We start from the raw sequence: 13742 nt of genomic DNA on the forward strand, positions 1-13742 counted from the left end.
AAATTCAACCACAAAGAGGTATCAGCTCACACCACTCAGAATAACCATCAGCAAAAACTACAAAGAATAAATGCTGAAGGTGCTGGGAAGAAATACATACCCTCCACTTTAAGTGGGACGTAACCTGGAAAGAGCCACTAAGGAGAACAGATTAGAGGTGCCTTGAAAAGGTAAACATTGAGCTACCATATGATCCAGCAGACCTATTCCTGGACCTATAAACTAAGAAGACAGAATTGGAAGGACACAGGCACGCAAATCGGCATTGCATAGTATTACAATAGCCAAGATATGGAAGTAACCAAAAAGTCCAACGACAGATGGGTGGACAAAGAAAGCTGCTACCCGTACAGATGGAATATGAGCTAGTGAAAAAATGAAACAATGCCATTTGCAGCACCATAGATGAGTCTAGAAGTAATCACGCCACTTGGAGTAAGTGAGAAAGCGAAAGACACATATCCTATCATATCACATATAGGTGTTACCTAAAAAATGATACAAACAAAGATATTTCCACAGAGAAACACTATCATAGATTCATTAAAAAAACTTATGGTTCGCCATATGGAATGGTGTGAGGATTGGCTACATTACCATATTGAGGTTAACAGAGAGATACATACACATATGAAATATATAATCACCAAAGACCTACGCAATACCAAGAGAAGACTACTCAACATTGTGTCATAACCTACATGGGAAAAGGATCCGAAGAAGAACAGATATATGTATATGTGTGAAAGAACCACATCTTGCACACCTAGAACAAACAAAACATTGTAATCAAGTTTGCTGTGATACAAAATAAAAATTAAGTTAAAAATACCAACAAGAAGTAATGAGACATAAATTAAAGGGCTGTTTCCTCGCACATTCCATTCTAATTGACAACCTAGAACACCACTTCCAGTAAGGGTCTGTTGCCCTAGTAACCAGATTTGGTAAAGGAGAAATGCTGCCGCCTTGTGGCCGATTCCCGCAAGAGCAGCTTTTAACCCACAGCTAATGGTCACTTACCATTCACAAGGACTCAGGGCTGTAAAGGACACCTGCCCTCAAAATTGTGCTGAGGTAGGGAATGGATAAAAAAAATTCAAAACAGGCAAAATTTTCAAGAAGATAGTATGAAGAGGTAAGTTTTACTCACTCTCTTTTTAAAGAAAGGAAAATGGATAAAAGCTCAACCTCAGGAATTAGTAGACTCATGCAATCTAATCTACAAAAAGTTTTCAACTCGCACCAGTCGACTGACCATTGGCAAAAAGTCTACAAACAATAAATGCTGAAGAGGTTTTAGACAACTGTGTACCCTCTAGCTGCTGGTGAGATGTAAAAGGGTTAAACGCTAATAATGAGAACAGAAAGGAGCTGCGTTTAAAAGGAAAAATTGAGGTACCATTCAATCCAGCAGGCGCACCAATGGGCCTCTCACCTGAGAAGACCAGAATGAAGAAGACCCGGGCTGCCAAAGCTGCACTGCAGCCTTATTCACAATAGACAGGACAGTGAAGCAACCAAAATGTCCATCAACAGATGAAAGGGTAAAGAAGAAGTGGTCCATGTACACAATGAATACTAGCCATGGAAAACAATGAAACACTGCTCTTTGAGGCACCATAGATGATCTTGGAGATAATCACAGAACATGAGGTAAGTCGGAAAGCAAAAGTCCTATATCCTATGATATCACTTAGAGGCGTTATCTAATAACTGACACAAAGGAACATATTTCCACAGAGAAAGTCAATCACAGACTTATTAAAAAAAATACTATGCTTATCTAAAAGGAAAGGTGGGGGGAATGGATAAATGAAGATTAGCGTTACCATATGTATACAAACACATATTATACACATATATCAAAAAGACCGACCATACAGCAAGGAGGGTTTACGCAACACTCTGCAATAATTTACACGGGAAGAGGATCTCTACATAAATAGGTATATAGAATATGTAGATGAACCAGAGTGCATATACCTTGGACAAGCAACATTCTAACCTTTACCCCAATTGAAAAAATTAAAACCACGAACTAGGAGTAATGAGACATGAACTTATGGGGGGGTTTTCCTGGCCCATTCCATTCAAATTTACAACCTAGGCAAACGACTTCCAGAACGGCTCTGCTGCCCTAGTACCCAGATTTGGGAATGGAGAAATGCTGCATCCTTGTGGCCGTTTCCCACAACAGCAGCTTTAAACCCACTGCAAAAGGTCACTAAATATTCACCAATTGCAGTGCTGTAAATGACACCTGCCCTCCAAAAAATACTGAGGTCGAAAATCGACCAAAAAATTCTAGAGTGCAACCTTCCAAAAAGGAAATTTGAAGAGGTATATTATACTCACACTTTTTTTCTTTTTTCTTTTAACAGAAAAGAAAAAGGCGTGGAAAAATGATGAATTGTAGGAATTTTTACAGACACGTAAACCCAAATTACAAAAACCTATCAGCTCACACCAGTCAGAATGGCCATCAACAAAAATGCTGCAAACAATAGATGCTGACGTGATTGTGGAGAAATGCGTACCCTCGATTCTAAGGGGGACGTGGTAAGAGCCACTAATGAAAGCACAATTGAGGTGCCTTGAAAAGGTAAACGTTGAGCTACCATACCAGTCAATCAATCATACCCACTGCTGGGTCTATCACCTGAGAAAATGAAAATCAAAAATCACAGGCTGGCAATCCTGCGCTCCAGCAATATTTACCATAGGCAACACTTGGAAGCAAAGAAAATGTCCATCAACAGAGGAATGCACCAAGAAGAAGTGGTCCATGTACACAATGGAATATTAGCCATGGAAAACATTGAAGCACTGCTCTTCGAGGCACCATAGATGAGCCTGGAGATAATCACAAAACATGAAGTAGGTCGGAAAGCAAAAGGCCTACAGCCTATATTATCACTTATGGCATTATCTAATAACTGACACAGATGAACAGATTTCCAAAGAGAAAGACACTCACAGGCTTAGAAAACAAACGATGCTCATCTAAAAGGAAAGGAGGGGGGGAAATTGAGAAATGAAGATTAGTGTTACTATACATATACAAATACATATTATATACATGTATCAAAAAGACCGAACATATAGCAAGGGAGGTCGACGGAACACTGGTATATTTTACATGGGAAGAGGATCTGTACGTTAATAGACATACATGATGTACAAATGAACCAGATTGTGTACACCTAGGACAAACAATATTCTAAACTTTACCCAGATTAAAAAAAATTTAAAAACCAAGCAGAAGTAATGAGACATAAACTTATGGGGATTTCTCCTGGCAACTTCCTTTCTAATTTACAACCTAGGACAATGACTTCCAGAAAGGCTCTGCTGCCCTAGTACCCAGATTGGGGCATGGAGAAATGCTACCTCCTTGTGGCCGTTTCCCACAACAGCAGCTTTGAACCCACTGCAAAAGGTCACTAAATTTTCACCAACTTGCAGTTCTGTAAATGACACCAGCCCTCCAGAAAATGTCTGGGGTCAAAAATCGACCAAAAAATTCAAAAGAGGGCAACCTTCGAAGAAGACAATTTCAAGAGCTCTATTGTACTCACGGTTTTTTCTTTTAAGAGAAAAGAAAAAGGCGTAGGAATATGATGAATTTTAAAAATTTTAATGACATGCATACCCATATTACAAAAACCTATCAGCTCACAGCAGTCAGAATGGCCATTAGGAAAAATGCTGCAAAAAATAAATGGTGAAGGGTGTGTGGAGAAATGCGTACCCTCGGTTGTAAGGGGGGGCATGTAAAGAGCCACTAATGAAAACACAATGTAGGTGCTTTGAAAAGGGAAACATTGAGCTACCAGTCAATCAATCACAACCGCTGCTTGGCCTATCACCTGAGAAAATGAGAATCAAAAAGTCACAGGCTGGCAAACCTGTACGCCAGCAAGATTTACCACAGCCAGCACTTGGAAGCCATGAAAATGTCCATCAACAGAGGAATGCACCAAGAAGAAGTGGTCCACGTACACAATGGACTATTACTCTAATAATAAATATAAATTAAATTTAAAAACAAACAAAAGCAAGGAGACATCAACATTTGTGGGTTTACCCGGGCACATTGCACTCTAATTTATAACCGAAGAACACCCCTGGCCGGTAGGTCTGTTTCCCTAGTACCAGCATGGGGAACGTAGAAAGGCTGCCACTCTCTGGCCGTTACCTGCAAAAGCAGGTTTAAAGCCTGAGCGAACGGTCACTTCATGTGAACAAGTCCTGCAGGGCTGTAAATGAAACCTGCCCTCAAAATGTCTTGAGGGAGATAATGGCCAAAATATTTCAAATGGTGACACATACTTTAAGAAAACACTTTGAAGAAATAAGCTCTAATCACAGCTGGAAAAATAAAAAGGACGTGTCTTAAAGCTCAATTTCAACGCATTATGAGACACATGCAAATTCAACCACAAAGAGGTATCAGCTCACACCACTCAGAATAACCATCAGCAAAAACTACAAAGAATAAATGCTGAAGGTGCTGGGAAGAAATACATACCCTCCACTTTAAGTGGGACGTAACCTGGAAAGAGCCACTAAGGAGAACAAAATAGAGGTGCCTTGAAAAGGTAAACATTGAGCTACCATATGATCCAGCAGACCTATTCCTGGACCTATAAACTAAGAAGACAGAATTGGAAGGACACAGGCACGCAAATCTGCATTGCATAGTATTACAATAGCCAAGATATGGAAGTAACCAAAAAGTCCAACGACAGATGGGTGGACAAAGAAAGCTGCTACCCGTACAGATGGAATATGAGCTAGTGAAAAAATGAAACAATGCCATTTGCAGCACCATAGATGAGTCTAGAAGTAATCACGCAACTTGGAGTAAGTGAGAAAGCGAAAGACACATATCCTACCATATCACATATAGGTGTTACCTAAAAAATGATACAAACAGAGATATTTCCACAGAGAAACACTATCATAGATTCATTAAAAAAACTTATCGTTCACCATATGGAATGGTGTGAGGATTGGATACATTACCATATTGAGGTTAACAGAGAGATACATACACATATGAAATATATAATCACCAAAGACCTACGCAATACCAAGAGAAGACTACTCAACATTGTGTCATAACCTACATGGGAAAAGGATCCGAAGAAGAACAGATATATGTATATGTGTGAAAGAACCACATCTTGCACACCTAGAACAAACAAAACATTGTAATCAAGTTTGCTGTGGTAAAAAATAAAAATTAAGTTAAAAATACCAACAAGAAGTAATGAGACATAAATTAAAGGGCTTTTTCCTCGCACATTCCATTCTAATTGACAACCTAGAACACCACTTCCAGTAAGGCTCTGTTGCCCTAGTAACCAGATTTGGTAAAGGAGAAATGTTGCCGCCTTGTGGCCGATTCCCGCAAGAGCAGCTTTTAACCCACAGCTAATGGTCACTTACCATTCACAAGGACTCAGGGCTGTAAAGGACACCTGCCCTCAAAATTGTGCTGAGGTAGGGAATGGATAAAAAAAATTCAAAACAGGCAAAATTTTCAAGAAGATAGTATGAAGAGGTAAGTTTTACTCACTCTCTTTTTAAAGAAAGGAAAATGGATAAAAGCTCAACCTCAGGAATTAGTAGACTCATGCAAACTAATCTACAAAAAGTTTTCAACTCGCACCAGTCGACTGACCATTGGCAAAAAGTCTACAAACAATAAATGCTGAAGAGGTTTTAGACAACTGTGTACCCTCTAGCTGCTGGTGAGATGTAAAAGGGTTAAACGCTAATAATGAGAACAGAAAGGAGCTGCGTTTAAAAGGAAAAATTGAGGTACCATTCAATCCAGCAGGCGCACCAATGGGCCTCTCACCTGAGAAGACCAGAATGAAGAAGACCCGGGCTGCCAAAGCTGCACTGCAGCCTTATTCACAATAGACAGGACAGTGAAGCAACCAAAATGTCCATCAACAGATGAAAGGATAAAGAAGAAGTGGTCCATGTACACAATGAATACTAGCCATGGAAAACAATGAAACACTGCTCTTTGAGGCACCATAGATGATCTTGGAGATAATCACAGAACATGAGGTAAGTCGGAAAGCAAAAGTCCTATATCCTATGGTATCACTTAGAGGCGTTATCTAATAACTGACACAAAGGAACATATTTCCACAGAGAAAGTCAATCACAGACTTATTAAAAAAAAATACTATGCTTATCTAAAAGGAAAGGTGGGGGGAATGTATAAATGAAGATTAGCATTACCATATGTATACAAACACATATTATACACATATATCAAAAAGACCGACCATACAGCAAGGAAGGTTTACGCAACACTCTGTAATAATTTACCCGGGAAGAGGATCTCTACATAAATAGGTATATAGAATATGTAGATGAACCAGAGTGCGTATACCTTGGACAAGCAACATTCTAACCATTACCCCAATTGAAAAAATTAAAACCACGAACTAGGAGTAATGAGACATGAACTTATGGGGGGTTTTCCTGGCCCATTCCATTCAAATTTACAACCTAGGCAAACGACTTCCAGAACGGCTCTGCTGCCCTAGTACCCAGATTTGGGAATGGAGAAATGCTGCATCCTTGTGGCCGTTTCCCACAACAGCAGCTTTAAACCCACTGCAAAAGGTCACTAAATATTCACCAATTGCAGTGCTGTAAATGACACCTGCCCTCCAAAAAATACTGAGGTCGAAAATCGACCAAAAAATTCTAGAGTGCAACCTTCCAAAAAGGAAATTTGAAGAGGTATATTATACTCACACTTTTTTTTCTTTTTTCTTTTAACAGAAAAGAAAAAGGCGTGGAAAAATGATGAATTGTAGGAATTTTTACAGACACGTAAACCCAAATTACAAAAACCTATCAGCTCACACCAGTCAGAATGGCCATCAACAAAAATGCTGCAAACAATAAATGCTGACGTGATTGTGGAGAAATGCGTACCCTCGATTCTAAGGGGGACGTGGTAAGAGCCACTAATGAAAGCACAATTGAGGTGCCTTGAAAAGGTAAACGTTGAGCTACCATACCAGTCAATCAATCATACCCACTGCTGGGTCTATCACCTGAGAAAATGAAAATCAAAAATCACAGGCTGGCAATCCTGCACTCCAGCAATATTTACCATAGGCAACACTTGGAAGCAAAGAAAATGTCCATCAACAGAGGAATGCACCAAGAAGAAGTGGTCCATGTACACAATGGAATATTAGCCATGGAAAACATTGAAGCACTGCTCTTCGAGGCACCATAGATGAGCCTGGAGATAATCACAAAACATGAAGTAGGTCGGAAAGCAAAAGGCCTACAGCCTATATTATCACTTATGGCATTATCTAATAACTGACACAGATGAACAGATTTCCAAAGAGAAAGACACTCACAGGCTTAGAAAACAAACTCTGCTCATCTAAAGGGAAAGGAAGGGGGGAAATTGAGAAATGAAGATTAGTGTTACTATATATATACAAATACATATTATATACATGTATCAAAAAGACCGAACATATAGCAAGGGAGGTCGAAGGAACACTGGAATATTTTACATGGGAAGAGGATCTGTACGTTAATAGACATACATGATGTACAAATGAACCAGATTGTGTACACCTAGGACAAACAGTATTCTAAACTTTACCCAGATTAAAAAAATTTTAAAAACCAAGAAGAAGTAATGAGACATAAACTTATGGGGATTTCTCCTGGCAAATTCCATTCTAATTTACAACCTAGGACAATGACTTCCAGAAAGGCTCTGCTGCCCTAGTACCCAGATTGGGGCATGGAGAAATGCTACCCCCTTGTGGCCGTTTCCCACAACAGCAGCTTTGAACCCACTGCAAAAGGTCACTAAATTTTCACCAACTTGCAGTTCTGTAAATGACACAAGCCCTCCAGAAAATGTCTGGGGTCAAAAATCGACCAAAAAATTCAAAAGAGGGCAACCTTCGAAGAAGACAATTTCAAGAGCTCTATTGTACTCACGGTTTTTTCTTTTAAGAGAAAAGAAAAAGGCGTAGGAATATGATGAATTTTAAAAATTTTAATGACATGCATACCCATACTACAAAAACCTATCAGCTCACAGCAGTCAGAATGGCCATTAGGAAAAATGCTGCAAAAAATAAATGGTGAAGGGAGGGTGGAGAAATGCGTACCCTCGGTTGTAAGGGGGGGCATGCAAAGAGCCCCTAATGAAAACACAATGTAGGTGCTTTGAAAAGGGAAACATTGAGCTACCAGTCAATCAATCACAACCGCTGCTTGGCTTATCACCTGAGAAAATGAGAATCAAAAAGTCACAGGCTGGCAAACCTGTACGCCAGCAAGATTTACCACAGCCAGCACTTGGAAGCCATGAAAATGTCCATCAACAGAGGAATGCACCAAAACAAAGTGGTCCACGTACACAATGGACTATTACTCTAATAATAAATATAAATTAAATTTAAAAACAAACAAAAGCAAGGAGACATCAACATTTGTGGGTTTACCCGGGCACATTGCACGCTAAATTATAACCGAAGAACACCACTGGCCGGTAGGTCTGTTTCCCTAGTACCAGGATGGGGAACGTAGAAAGGCTGCCGCTCTCTGGCCGTTACCTGCAAAAGCAGGTTTAAAGCCTGAGCGAACGGTCACTTCATATGAACAAGTACTGCAGGGCTGTAAATGAAACCTGCCCTCAAAATGTCTTGAGGGAGATAATGGCCAAAATATTTCAAATGGTGACACATACTTTAAGAAAACACTTTGAAGAAATAAGCTCTAATCACAGCTGGAAAAATAAAAAGGACGTGTCTTAAAGCTCAATTTCAACGCATTATGTGACACATGCAAATTCAACCACAAAGAGGTATCAGCTCACACCACTCAGAATAACCATCAGCAAAAACTACAAAGAATAAATGCTGAAGGTGCTGGGAAGAAATACATACCCTCCACTTTAAGTGGGACGTAACCTGGAAAGAGCCACTAAGGAGAACAGATTAGAGGTGCCTTGAAAAGGTAAACATTGAGCTACCATATGATCCAGCAGACCTATTCCTGGACCTATAAACTAAGAAGACAGAATTGGAAGGACACAGGCACGCAAATCGGCATTGCATAGTATTACAATAGCCAAGATATGGAAGTAACCAAAAAGTCCAACGACAGATGGGTGGACAAAGAAAGCTGCTACCCGTACAGATGGAATATGAGCTAGTGAAAAAATGAAACAATGCCATTTGCAGCACCATAGATGAGTCTAGAAGTAATCACGCCACTTGGAGTAAGTGAGAAAGCGAAAGACACATATCCTATCATATCACATATAGGTGTTACCTAAAAAATGATACAAACAAAGATATTTCCACAGAGAAACACTATCATAGATTCATTAAAAAAACTTATGGTTCGCCATATGGAATGGTGTGAGGATTGGCTACATTACCATATTGAGGTTAACAGAGAGATACATACACATATGAAATATATAATCACCAAAGACCTACGCAATACCAAGAGAAGACTACTCAACATTGTGTCATAACCTACATGGGAAAAGGATCCGAAGAAGAACAGATATATGTATATGTGTGAAAGAACCACATCTTGCACACCTAGAACAAACAAAACATTGTAATCAAGTTTGCTGTGATACAAAATAAAAATTAAGTTAAAAATACCAACAAGAAGTAATGAGACATAAATTAAAGGGCTGTTTCCTCGCACATTCCATTCTAATTGACAACCTAGAACACCACTTCCAGTAAGGCTCTGTTGCCCTAGTAACCAGATTTGGTAAAGGAGAAATGCTGCCGCCTTGTGGCCGATTCCCGCAAGAGCAGCTTTTAACCCACAGCTAATGGTCACTTACCATTCACAAGGACTCAGGGCTGTAAAGGACACCTGCCCTCAAAATTGTGCTGAGGTAGGGAATGGATAAAAAAAATTCAAAACAGGCAAAATTTTCAAGAAGATAGTATGAAGAGGTAAGTTTTACTCACTCTCTTTTTAAAGAAAGGAAAATGGATAAAAGCTCAACCTCAGGAATTAGTAGACTCATGCAATCTAATCTACAAAAAGTTTTCAACTCGCACCAGTCGACTGACCATTGGCAAAAAGTCTACAAACAATAAATGCTGAAGAGGTTTTAGACAACTGTGTACCCTCTAGCTGCTGGTGAGATGTAAAAGGGTTAAACGCTAATAATGAGAACAGAAAGGAGCTGCGTTTAAAAGGAAAAATTGAGGTACCATTCAATCCAGCAGGCGCACCAATGGGCCTCTCACCTGAGAAGACCAGAATGAAGAAGACCCGGGCTGCCAAAGCTGCACTGCAGCCTTATTCACAATAGACAGGACAGTGAAGCAACCAAAATGTCCATCAACAGATGAAAGGGTAAAGAAGAAGTGGTCCATGTACACAATGAATACTAGCCATGGAAAACAATGAAACACTGCTCTTTGAGGCACCATAGATGATCTTGGAGATAATCACAGAACATGAGGTAAGTCGGAAAGCAAAAGTCCTATATCCTATGATATCACTTAGAGGCGTTATCTAATAACTGACACAAAGGAACATATTTCCACAGAGAAAGTCAATCACAGACTTATTAAAAAAAATACTATGCTTATCTAAAAGGAAAGGTGGGGGGAATGGATAAATGAAGATTAGCGTTACCATATGTATACAAACACATATTATACACATATATCAAAAAGACCGACCATACAGCAAGGAGGGTTTACGCAACACTCTGCAATAATTTACACGGGAAGAGGATCTCTACATAAATAGGTATATAGAATATGTAGATGAACCAGAGTGCATATACCTTGGACAAGCAACATTCTAACCTTTACCCCAATTGAAAAAATTAAAACCACGAACTAGGAGTAATGAGACATGAACTTATGGGGGGTTTTCCTGGCCCATTCCATTCAAATTTACAACCTAGGCAAACGACTTCCAGAACGGCTCTGCTGCCCTAGTACCCAGATTTGGGAATGGAGAAATGCTGCATCCTTGTGGCCGTTTCCCACAACAGCAGCTTTAAACCCACTGCAAAAGGTCACTAAATATTCACCAATTGCAGTGCTGTAAATGACACCTGCCCTCCAAAAAATACTGAGGTCGAAAATCGACCAAAAAATTCTAGAGTGCAACCTTCCAAAAAGGAAATTTGAAGAGGTATATTATACTCACACTTTTTTTCTTTTTTCTTTTAACAGAAAAGAAAAAGGCGTGGAAAAATGATGAATTGTAGGAATTTTTACAGACACGTAAACCCAAATTACAAAAACCTATCAGCTCACACCAGTCAGAATGGCCATCAACAAAAATGCTGCAAACAATAGATGCTGACGTGATTGTGGAGAAATGCGTACCCTCGATTCTAAGGGGGACGTGGTAAGAGCCACTAATGAAAGCACAATTGAGGTGCCTTGAAAAGGTAAACGTTGAGCTACCATACCAGTCAATCAATCATACCCACTGCTGGGTCTATCACCTGAGAAAATGAAAATCAAAAATCACAGGCTGGCAATCCTGCGCTCCAGCAATATTTACCATAGGCAACACTTGGAAGCAAAGAAAATGTCCATCAACAGAGGAATGCACCAAGAAGAAGTGGTCCATGTACACAATGGAATATTAGCCATGGAAAACATTGAAGCACTGCTCTTCGAGGCACCATAGATGAGCCTGGAGATAATCACAAAACATGAAGTAGGTCGGAAAGCAAAAGGCCTACAGCCTATATTATCACTTATGGCATTATCTAATAACTGACACAGATGAACAGATTTCCAAAGAGAAAGACACTCACAGGCTTAGAAAACAAACGATGCTCATCTAAAAGGAAAGGAGGGGGGGAAATTGAGAAATGAAGATTAGTGTTACTATACATATACAAATACATATTATATACATGTATCAAAAAGACCGAACATATAGCAAGGGAGGTCGACGGAACACTGGTATATTTTACATGGGAAGAGGATCTGTACGTTAATAGACATACATGATGTACAAATGAACCAGATTGTGTACACCTAGGACAAACAATATTCTAAACTTTACCCAGATTAAAAAAAATTTAAAAACCAAGCAGAAGTAATGAGACATAAACTTATGGGGATTTCTCCTGGCAACTTCCTTTCTAATTTACAACCTAGGACAATGACTTCCAGAAAGGCTCTGCTGCCCTAGTACCCAGATTGGGGCATGGAGAAATGCTACCTCCTTGTGGCCGTTTCCCACAACAGCAGCTTTGAACCCACTGCAAAAGGTCACTAAATTTTCACCAACTTGCAGTTCTGTAAATGACACCAGCCCTCCAGAAAATGTCTGGGGTCAAAAATCGACCAAAAAATTCAAAAGAGGGCAACCTTCGAAGAAGACAATTTCAAGAGCTCTATTGTACTCACGGTTTTTTCTTTTAAGAGAAAAGAAAAAGGCGTAGGAATATGATGAATTTTAAAAATTTTAATGACATGCATACCCATATTACAAAAACCTATCAGCTCACAGCAGTCAGAATGGCCATTAGGAAAAATGCTGCAAAAAATAAATGGTGAAGGGTGTGTGGAGAAATGCGTACCCTCGGTTGTAAGGGGGGGCATGTAAAGAGCCACTAATGAAAACACAATGTAGGTGCTTTGAAAAGGGAAACATTGAGCTACCAGTCAATCAATCACAACCGCTGCTTGGCCTATCACCTGAGAAAATGAGAATCAAAAAGTCACAGGCTGGCAAACCTGTACGCCAGCAAGATTTACCACAGCCAGCACTTGGAAGCCATGAAAATGTCCATCAACAGAGGAATGCACCAAGAAGAAGTGGTCCACGTACACAATGGACTATTACTCTAATAATAAATATAAATTAAATTTAAAAACAAACAAAAGCAAGGAGACATCAACATTTGTGGGTTTACCCGGGCACATTGCACTCTAATTTATAACCGAAGAACACCCCTGGCCGGTAGGTCTGTTTCCCTAGTACCAGCATGGGGAACGTAGAAAGGCTGCCACTCTCTGGCCGTTACCTGCAAAAGCAGGTTTAAAGCCTGAGCGAACGGTCACTTCATGTGAACAAGTACTGCAGGGCTGTAAATGAAACCTGCCCTCAAAATGTCTTGAGGGAGATAATGGCCAAAATATTTCAAATGGTGACACATACTTTAAGAAAACACTTTGAAGAAATAAGCTCTAATCACAGCTGGAAAAATAAAAAGGACGTGTCTTAAAGCTCAATTTCAACGCATTATGAGACACATGCAAATTCAACCACAAAGAGGTATCAGCTCACACCACTCAGAATAACCATCAGCAAAAACTACAAAGAATAAATGCTGAAGGTGCTGGGAAGAAATACATACCCTCCACTTTAAGTGGGACGTAACCTGGAAAGAGCCACTAAGGAGAACAAAATAGAGGTGCCTTGAAAAGGTAAACATTGAGCTACCATATGATCCAGCAGACCTATTCCTGGACCTATAAACTAAGAAGACAGAATTGGAAGGACACAGGCACGCAAATCTGCATTGCATAGTATTACAATAGCCAAGATATGGAAGTAACCAAAAAGTCCAACGACAGATGGGTGGACAAAGAAAGCTGCTACCCGTACAGATGGAATATGAGCTAGTGAAAAAATGAAACAATGCCATTTGCAGCACCATAGATGAGTCTAGAAGTAATCACGCAACTTGGAGTAAG

The sequence above is a fragment of the Eschrichtius robustus genome, chromosome 8 (assembly GCF_028021215.1).
Source record: "Eschrichtius robustus isolate mEscRob2 chromosome 8, mEscRob2.pri, whole genome shotgun sequence".
Taxonomy (NCBI): domain Eukaryota; kingdom Metazoa; phylum Chordata; class Mammalia; order Artiodactyla; family Eschrichtiidae; genus Eschrichtius; species Eschrichtius robustus.